General features: G+C 41.7%; 1 non-coding gene across 1 annotated transcript; it reads left to right on the forward strand.

The window, feature by feature from the left end:
• Positions 1–1,088: 1,088 nt before the first annotated feature.
• Positions 1,089–1,161, forward strand: TRNAW-CCA (transfer RNA tryptophan (anticodon CCA)). The gene has a single exon. It is a non-coding gene; the product is annotated as a tRNA-Trp (tRNA).
• Positions 1,162–9,416: the final 8,255 nt, after the last annotated feature.

Raw genomic sequence — 9,416 nt, forward strand, 5'->3', positions numbered from 1 at the left:
AGAATTGGGTCTGGAATGTGACTTCCAAATGAACAGATAAGTGTGGACAGATAAGCCCACCTGGGCTTCCCCGGTGGCACAGTGGTAAAGAATCTGTCTGCCAATGCAGGAGACACAAGAGGTGAGGGTTTGATCCCTGGGTCAGGGAGATCTCCTGGAGGAGGAAGTAGCAACCCACTCCAGTATTCCTGCCTGGAGAATCCCATGGACAAAGGAGGCTGGTGAGCTACAGTCCATGGGATCGCAAAGAGTTGGACACAACTGAGCTAGCACATGCATGCACATGTGCGCGTGTGCGCGTGCACACACACACACACACACACACACACACACAAGAATGAAAGCTAACGAGCTAAGTGCATTTAGTTTGTTAGCTGGAGTAGAAATCAAGAATCTTGGTTCTCTCTCAAAGCCTCCCCCACTGGATCCTATTAGGGAATTTCACAAATCTTTATTTGGCTCTTAGGGATTGTCAAAATAGCTTTGGGAAGATATTGTTACAATCTTATCTCCTGAATCATTTCATAAGATTTTTATTTAGCATTTACAACAACCTGTTAAAATACTTCAGGAAGTAATTTGCATGATCTCCAAAGTATATACCTATAGTTTTTAAGGAAATCTACCATGTAATAGTAATAAAGTACCCTTGTTTTTAAGTGAATTTTGTTTTCAAGTTGAATATCTTCTCTCAACATTGATGAATGTTTTCCTAACAGAGACAGCCTGACACTGATGATGTGTATTTAATGGATTTTTACTGTACTAAAACATATTTTTTGATTAGGTTTCAAAATTAGAATTGAGATGTTTTATTCAAATTGAGTTTTACTATTCCTCTGTTACTCCTCATAAATGTAATTGATAGTTATTCAATTAAACATAATAAAATTTTTTTAAAAATAATGTAGCTGAAGCTTCAGTTATTTCATAGCAAAAATAGGAAAAAAAATTGTTCATATTATGACCTGTGAAACAGTTGTTTTAATAGATTAAGCATACTAGTTTATTTAAGTTTTGTTTATCTTAAAAAAAATTATTTGCTATGTAATAATAGAAATTCTCTTCGAAACACTGTGCGTGGGACTTCCCTGGTGGTCCAGTGGCTAAGACTCTGAGCTCCAAATTCAGGGGGCCCAGGTTTGAACCCTGGTCAGGGAACTAAATCTTACACGTCACAACTGAAGATTCCACAGGCTGCAACTAAGACCCTATGCAGTCAAATAAATAAATATTACCAAAAAAACAGGACTTCCCCAGCGGCTCAGCTGGGGAAGAACCCGCCTGTTGACACAGAAGATGCAAGAGATGCAGTTTTGATCCCTGGGTCTGGAAGATCCCCTGGAGAAGGAAATGGCCACCCACTGTAGTATTCTTGCTGGGAAATCCCATGGACAGAAGAGCCTGGCAGGCTACAGTCCGTGGGGTCACAAAGAGTCAGACACAACGTAGAGACTGAACAACAAACCAAAAGTAAAAAAACAACAAAGCAGTGTGCACACACACACACAAACCCACACTTCTGCACAGCTCCAAGAGCTTAATGAAAATATTCAATTTTCAAATAAGAACAAACTATAGAGATAAATTTTTGAGACTTGAAGGGGAGGAGGATTATCCACAAACTTGATTGCAACACTCAATTTGCATAACTGAATTGCAGTCAATCATATGCCATTTTAAATCATTGAGCACTGTATATTTATTGCTACTGCTCACCTGATTCGTAAAGCCCTCATACTCTGATGTAATAAATGCATGCAATACTGGCTACAAGATTAAAAAAAAGTGTCAGTACACTCCTGTTCCATGGCCAACTTTTCCTCAAAGGGAAAGGGTGCCTGATACATTCATGGACTACTTTTCTTCCTTAGATTTCCATTGCCAGAACTCGCAGCAGCTTCTAATCATATCTAGCAATCACATAGCACTTATGTGGGCCAGACACTATTCTAAACTCTGAATAAGTATTAATTTATTTGATCTTCATAGTAGTCCTCTGAGCTACCTGAGAGAGGCCAAGTGATATTCACAGTAAGTGGCAGGGCTGGAATTGGAATTCATCTCCAGAGTCCCCGCTTTTAACCACATCACATGAGCTTTGATTACAGTTATTCATCAACAAAATCCCACTTGTACTAAGCAACTGTGCTTGGTGTGGAATAGCGAGTTTTATTACTGCTAAGTATTTATCTCCTGACACTGGACCCAAAGGATCTGCACTGGATGGTAGATAGGGGAGGGATGTGAGTGAACAGATGGACTCTGGGCAAAGCCCTGGGGTGAGCATTTCCCACAGTGTGGAACAAGTGGGCTCTGGGTCACAGGGTGATTCTAGATGGTACACGAATATTGCATGTTAAGAGTTAGGGTTTATTTTAATGTGCAATAGGGAAAGGACAACACATCCAAGATTTCAGGTTATTTTTGCTGAGACGGAGCAAAGCCACAAGGCAATTTAAGGGAAAATATTAAGCAAATAATAGTACAGATGTTACAAGAAATGCCAAAAAGTCATCAAAACTGTTGAAAGCCACTGAGTAAGAAGACACACGGTAACAGAGAAAAACAAGCCTGTCTCTGTATTACATCCACTCCTTTAGCATTAAGCCTTGTGCTGGGTCATGCTGACTCTCCACCTTCATGAAAGAACGCTGCCTAGAGCCTGAAATACGCATGAGAGCCCACCATCGAGGCTCTGCCTCCAAGTTTTTAAAGTGGGAAATGGCAACCCACTCCAGTACTCTTGCCTAGAAATTCCCACACCCTGCAGGCTACAGTCCATGGGGTCATAAAAGAGTTGGACACAACTTAGCGACTAAACAGCAGCATTCAATAATTAGGCTGAAAAATCAATAAGGATAAAGAAGATTTGCGCAATACAATAAACTAAGGAAACCTAACAGGCATCAAAGAACACTCAACAACAACAGATATACAGTATTCCAAAGTGTGCCCGGAACATTCTCCAGAACAGAACACACGTTAGAGCACAAAACAAGCCTCTGTAGATTAAAAAGATAGAAGTCCTAAAGAGTATGAGCTCCCACCACAACGGAATAGAAATCAATACTAGAAGTAATCTAGGAAATTCACAAATATGTAGAACTTAAACAACATCTAAATAATTAGAAAATCAAAGAGGAAATTGCAAGGAAAAGTAGAAAATATTTTGAGATTAATGAAAGCAAAAGACAGCACACCAAAACTTATGGGATTCAGTTTATTGGATCTGGCAATGTGGAGATTGCAGCATTGGTGTCCATGATAACAGTTTTTCCCATGATGTGATGGGCTCTATGTGCTGAGAACCAGACAAAACAGCTGGTGACAAGGTGATTAAGCTCAGTTGATAAATAATCCGCCTGCAAAGCAGGAGACCCCGGTTTGATTCCTGAGTTGGGAGGATCCCCTGGAGAAGGGAAAGGCTACCCACTCCAGTATTCTTGGGCTTTCCTTGTGGCTCAGCTGGTAAAGAATCTGCCTGCCATGCGGGAGACCTGGGTTCAAACCCTGCGTTGGGAAGACCCCCTAGAGAAGGGAAAGGCTACCCACTCCAGTATTCTGGCCTGGATAATTCCATGGACTGTGTAGTCCATGGGGTCACAAAGAGTCAGACACAACTGAGTGAATTTCACTTTCACATTCAATGCAGATTTTGGACTGTAGAGAAAAGTCTATGTGTTCGATTAAAAACTACATTGTGAGCTTCAAATTCCTTCCGGTGAAGTTTGTTTTGGTGACGGGGTTGCCAGAGTTAGCAAAAAATTTAGAGGGTTCCCTATTAGATTTGAATTACTATAAACAATAAGCAATTTTTGAGTGTAAGTATATCCCAAATAGGGCTTCCCTCGTGGCTCAGACCATAAGGAATCTTCCTGCAATGCAGGAGACCCGGGTTTATTTATTTATTTATTTATTTATTTATTTATTTTTGAGACCCGGGTTTAATCCCTGGGTCAGGAAGATTACTGCATGGATATACAAAAAGTATTGCTTATCTGAAATTCAAGTTTAACTGCGTGTTCTGTATTTTATCCGGCCTTCCTTCCTGGGGAGAATGTTAAAATGTAATTTCATTCCTGGTCAAAATGTGGTAAAGGAAATATGATAAACTAAGAGGCTAAAAATGTCATTACCTAGAACAACTTGGTTGCTGAACTTTTGTGCGGGAATAACGTATTTTTATGAGTTGTTTACTTAATGGGAGAGAATATATTTGTATCATTCTTTAGGATGTAAAAATCATGGTATGTGAATCTCCGATTATAGTTATTTTTGTATTTCATTTTTTAAAAACATAGTTTGACATTATTTCTAGCACCTATATGTTTTATGCTTATATCACTTTAATAATGATATTGCTGTTCCTACTTGATACTTCCCTCTCCTTTCCAAATCTAAAACTGCTTCATGAAATAAAAATATACTCGCATATTTTCTTTGAAAAAACTTAAACAAAATAAAAATCAGAGATAACTTAATAAAGATTTTACTAATGTTATAAATGTTAAAGCACAACCCTTTAACATTTATATTTACCAACCTTGCTGGTCGGACAAGCAGAGTCCTACCACCTACCCCTTCGGGTGATGGTCACCCTGTTTATTTCTATTTCCATACCGCCTGGTTAAAGCAGAGAGTGTTCTGCACCAGTAATGGATTTTCCATTAATCAGCCCTTGAGAACTGGGTCTTCTGATTCTCTCTCAGGCAGCTGAGCTACTACCCACATCGCATTGTGTCTTACGGCTCGTCTGCTGGCTCTTCTTTGAACACGAGGCAGTCCAAGCCACGGTCTGGGGAGAAGAGGGTGGCTAAGCCTTTCTGTGCCCTCAGCCCCCTGTGTTGCTCCCCGCTGATGAATCAGAAGGGCACTGCTGAGGCAAAGAGCCACCTGGCTACCTACGGAGGCCTCCGCCTGCGGAAAATAAGCATTCTCTTCTCTAATGTTTCTTAAGGGCGAGGTTTAAAAAAAAACCAACACAAAAAACCAATGGAAAAGCCTTCTGCTTGGAGATGTTTTCTCCAAATAGACTACATTCCTGACCCAGGTTTCCATAAACCACCTGAACTCCTTCTCTTAACCACCCTGAGCATTATGCTTTTAAAGACCTTTTCTAACTGTTGCCATGATGTAGTCAAAAAAATTTTAAAAACCCACCTTAATTCAAGTGCAAGTGGAATTCCGGAGAGGAGATGTACAGATGTCATCTATTCCGGTCTCTATGTTCAGGCATCAGTGCCCATGGTTATAGGTCACAACGAAGAGTATAGTTTAATGCCGTAATTTTCCCCATCTCTACTAGTCAGTGCTCCCTGTCTTTGCCCCTGAAAGGCCTATTTTAATAAATTGAATCTGTTTAAATAAATATCCCACCTCCTGCATCCCACCTTTGACAGTGGACTCCTAAACACAAAGGAACCATCAGAGCAGAGCCTTTCACTAGAAGGACGAAAACGTCCTTCTCTGTGTATCCAAAACCTCAGGTCCTGCTTATGTTCTACCAAAAGGCTTTTTCTTGTATAGGATTTTGATCTAACTGGTGCTTGGACCAAATTTTTTTGTTGTTCAGTCGCTAAGTCATGTGGATCAAATTTAGTAAGAACCAATATAATACACTTCTAGATGAGAATATGTCTATATCCTTATCCGTATCTAGAGCTTCCCAGGTGGCTCAGTGGGTAAAAGAATTCACCAGCAATGCAGGAGATGAAGGTAGATGATAGTTCAGTCCCTGGGCTGGGAAGATGGGCATGGCAACCCACTCCAGTATTCTTGCCTGGAGAATCCCAGGAACAGAGGAGCCTGGTGGGCTGCAGTCCACAGGGTCACAGAGAGTTGGATACAACTGAAGTGACTGAATACACACATCCATATCTATCTATCTACCTACCTATCTACCTGTATACGAAATTGGCTCACAACTGTCAGATCTGACCATTCAGAAATCGGTAAGGCAAGTCCACAGGCTAGAAATTCTGACAAGAGTTGATGTTACAGTCCTGAGTCTAAATTCCACAGGGCAGCAGGCTGGAAATTCAGGCTTGAGGCAAAGATTGAGGCAAATCCTGTCTTGAGGCAAGACTGCTTCTTTTTCAGGCAACTTCTGTCTTTCCTCTTAAGACTTTCAACGGATCCGATGAGGCCCAGGCATGCGGTGGAGGGCTGTGTGCTTTTATGGGAAGTCTACCAATCTAGATGTGACTCACGTCAGTACACACCTTCACAGAAACATCTAGAATAAGGTTTGGAAAAATGATTTAGCCCCGTAGCCTTGTATAACTACCCACCTTACTTGATAAAGGTGGATTAAAGGGACCAGGCATATACAGCCAGGAAAAGAGACTCAGATGGGATGTGATAAAATCTAGAAGTGTTTGCAGTCATCTCCAGTACATGGGCTACCCCGTGGCTCAGCAGTAAAGAATCTGCCTGCAATTCAGGGGCCTCAGGAGACATGCGTTCCATCCTGGGGTCGGGAAGATCCCCTGGAGGAGCACGTGGCAACCCATACAGTATTCTTGCCTGGAGAATCCCGTGGACAGAGGAGCCTGGTGAGCTACAGTCCATGGGGTCGCAAGTCAGACATGACTGAGGCGACTTAGCACATATGCACAGATGGCGTTGTAGTCCTGGGTGGCGTTTTGGGACATGGGCTTCAGACGAAACTGAAAATAGCAGAGGAAAGGTTCTGCTGGGCCTCTCACAGCTGTGTAGTGGGAGCTGAGATTGGACCCCGCCCTTCCTTCCACTGAACGCCGGGAAGGCTGTTCCTTTTGTGGGATGACTTGAGGGCTGTAGTTCCTTCCTCTCAGTTCAGTTCAGTTGCCCAGTCGTGTCTGACTCTTTGTGACCCCATGGACTGCAGCATGCCAGGCAGCACACCCTAACCCTAACCCTAATCTCCTAGCAGTCCAAGGGACTCTAATAAGAGTCTTCTCCAACACCACAGTTCAAAAACATCAATTCTTCGGCCCTCAGCTTTCTTCACAGTCCAACTCTCACATCCATACATGACCACTGGAAAAACCATAGCCTTGACTAGACGGACCTTTTTTGGCAAAGTAATGTCTCTGCTTTTTAATATGCTATCTATTTGGTCATAACCTTCCTTCCAAGGAGTAATCGTCTTTTAATTTCATGGCTGCAGTCACCATCTGCAGTGATTTTGGAGCCCAAAAAATAAAGTCAGCCACTGTTTCCACTGCTTCCCCATCTATTTGCCATGAAGTGATAGGACCAGATGCCATGATCTTAGTTTTCTGAATGTTGAATTTTAAGGCAATTTTTTCACTCTCCTTTTTCCCTTTCATCAAGAGGCTCTTTAATTCTTCTTCACTCTGTGCCATAAGGCAGGTGTCATCTGCATATCTGAGGTTATTGATATTTCTCCCAGCAATCTTGATTCCAGCTTGTGCTTCATCCAGCCCAGCATTTCTCATGATGTACTCTGCATATAAGTTAAATAAGCAAAGTGACAACATACAGCCTTGACGTACTCCTTTCCCTATTTGGAACTAGTCTGTTGTTCCATGTCCAGTTCTAACGTTGCTTCTTGACCTGGATACAGATTTCTCATGAGGCAGGTCGGGTGGTCTGGTATTCCCACCTCTTGAAGAATGTTACACAGCTTGTTGTGATCCACACAGCCAAAGGCTTTGGCATAGTCAGTAGAGCAAAAGTAGATGTTTTTCTTGAACTCTCTTGCTTTCTCGATGATCCAACAGATGTTGGCAATTTGATCTCCGGTTCCTTCCTCTCAGGGGAACTGAAATTTCTCCTTGAATATTCAGGGGCGGAGGTTTTTAATTTTTTAAATTATTTATTTATTTATTTGACCTTGCTGGGTCTTAGTTGTGACAAGCAGGATCTAATTTATTCACAGAAGGAGAACTCTGAGCTGTGGCTTCTGGAATCTAGTTCCCTGACTGGGGATTGAACCTGGGCTTCCACCAGGAATGTCCCTGAGATTCTATATTATTTAGAGGATTTGTACAGAAACATGGGAAACTTGGTGCTTTACAATCTGAAATAATTGAGTGAAAATAAGCCAGAAAACAGGATGTGGTCTAGAAATTTGCTTATAAGCAACCTCCCTAAGATACAGAGGGAAAGACTGAAGGAAAATGCGTCAGATGAAGCAAAAGCAGTTTGTTATCCTAGAGATTTTTCCATGGACCTTGGAACCCTTGGATCAAGCTCACCCCTCTGAGAATGGGATTCAGTACATCCTTAGAAGGAAGACAGATGGTAAGATGCCAACATTTCAAACATGGATTCCATCACACATCTCCTGTTTTGTCTTCTTTCATGATTCATTCCCGACCAGAGCTCAGGTCAGACTACATGTAAAACACAGCTTAGAATGCTCACACTTTATTATACATTAAAAAAAAATTATTTGGCTCTGCCAGGTCTTCACATGTGATCTTCATTGCAGCATACAGGATCTTTAGTTGTAGATTGTGGGATCTAGTTCTTCAAGCAGGTGTTGAACCCAGGCCCCCTGCACTGGGGGAGGGGAGTCTTAGCCACTGGACCACCAGGGAAGTCCCTGGGATACGTACACTTTGAAGGCTTGCTTTGACATCTAACTGATTCACTTTGCTGAACAGCAGAAGCTGACATAACAATGTGAAGCAACTAACACTCCAATAAAAAAATTTTTTTTAATAAAATGGAATAAAAACTTGGCTTGTTTTGACAAAATTTAATTAGTATAATCTGAGATTAGACAAGATTATGCATTAAAAAACTAAAATGCATTTTATGTGGAGAGGAAAAGAGGACTAATTATACGCAAAGTTCATATATGTAAGATCTTGTCTACTCCTCAGCATGATAAATGTACCATATTACTCTGGAACTCTTCAGTTCAGTTCAGTTCAGTCTCTCAGTCGTGACCGACTCTTTGTGACCCCGTGAATCGCAGCACTCCAGGCCTCCCTGTCCATCACCAACTTCCAGAGTTTACCCAAACTCATGCCCATCGAGTCAGTGATGCCATCCAACCATCTCATCCTCTGTCGTCCCCTTCTCCTCCTGCCCCCAATCCCTCCCAGCATCAGGATCTTTTCCAATGAGTCAACTCTTCACATGAGATGGCCAGTGTATTGGAGTTTCAGCTTCAGCATCAGTCCTTCCAATGAACACCCAGGACTAATATCCTTTTACTTTGCTACTATTTGGTATTAACAGCTAATGATATTGCTTTACACTGCTCTGCTGATGGAAAACACTGAAGAGATACCGACGATTTTCATGAGACCCTGGAGATTCATTTCTTTAATGAGGACAAGATGCCTTGAATCTGTGAAATGTTACACCAAGCATTTGCTGAACTTGACGGGTGTAGCAGGTGGTGACAGAATAACAAATGTTATCAGTGACCTGTATCAGTTGTGCAAATGCCA

Source organism: Dama dama, chromosome 7 (assembly GCF_033118175.1).
Source record: "Dama dama isolate Ldn47 chromosome 7, ASM3311817v1, whole genome shotgun sequence".
Lineage (NCBI taxonomy): Eukaryota > Metazoa > Chordata > Mammalia > Artiodactyla > Cervidae > Dama > Dama dama.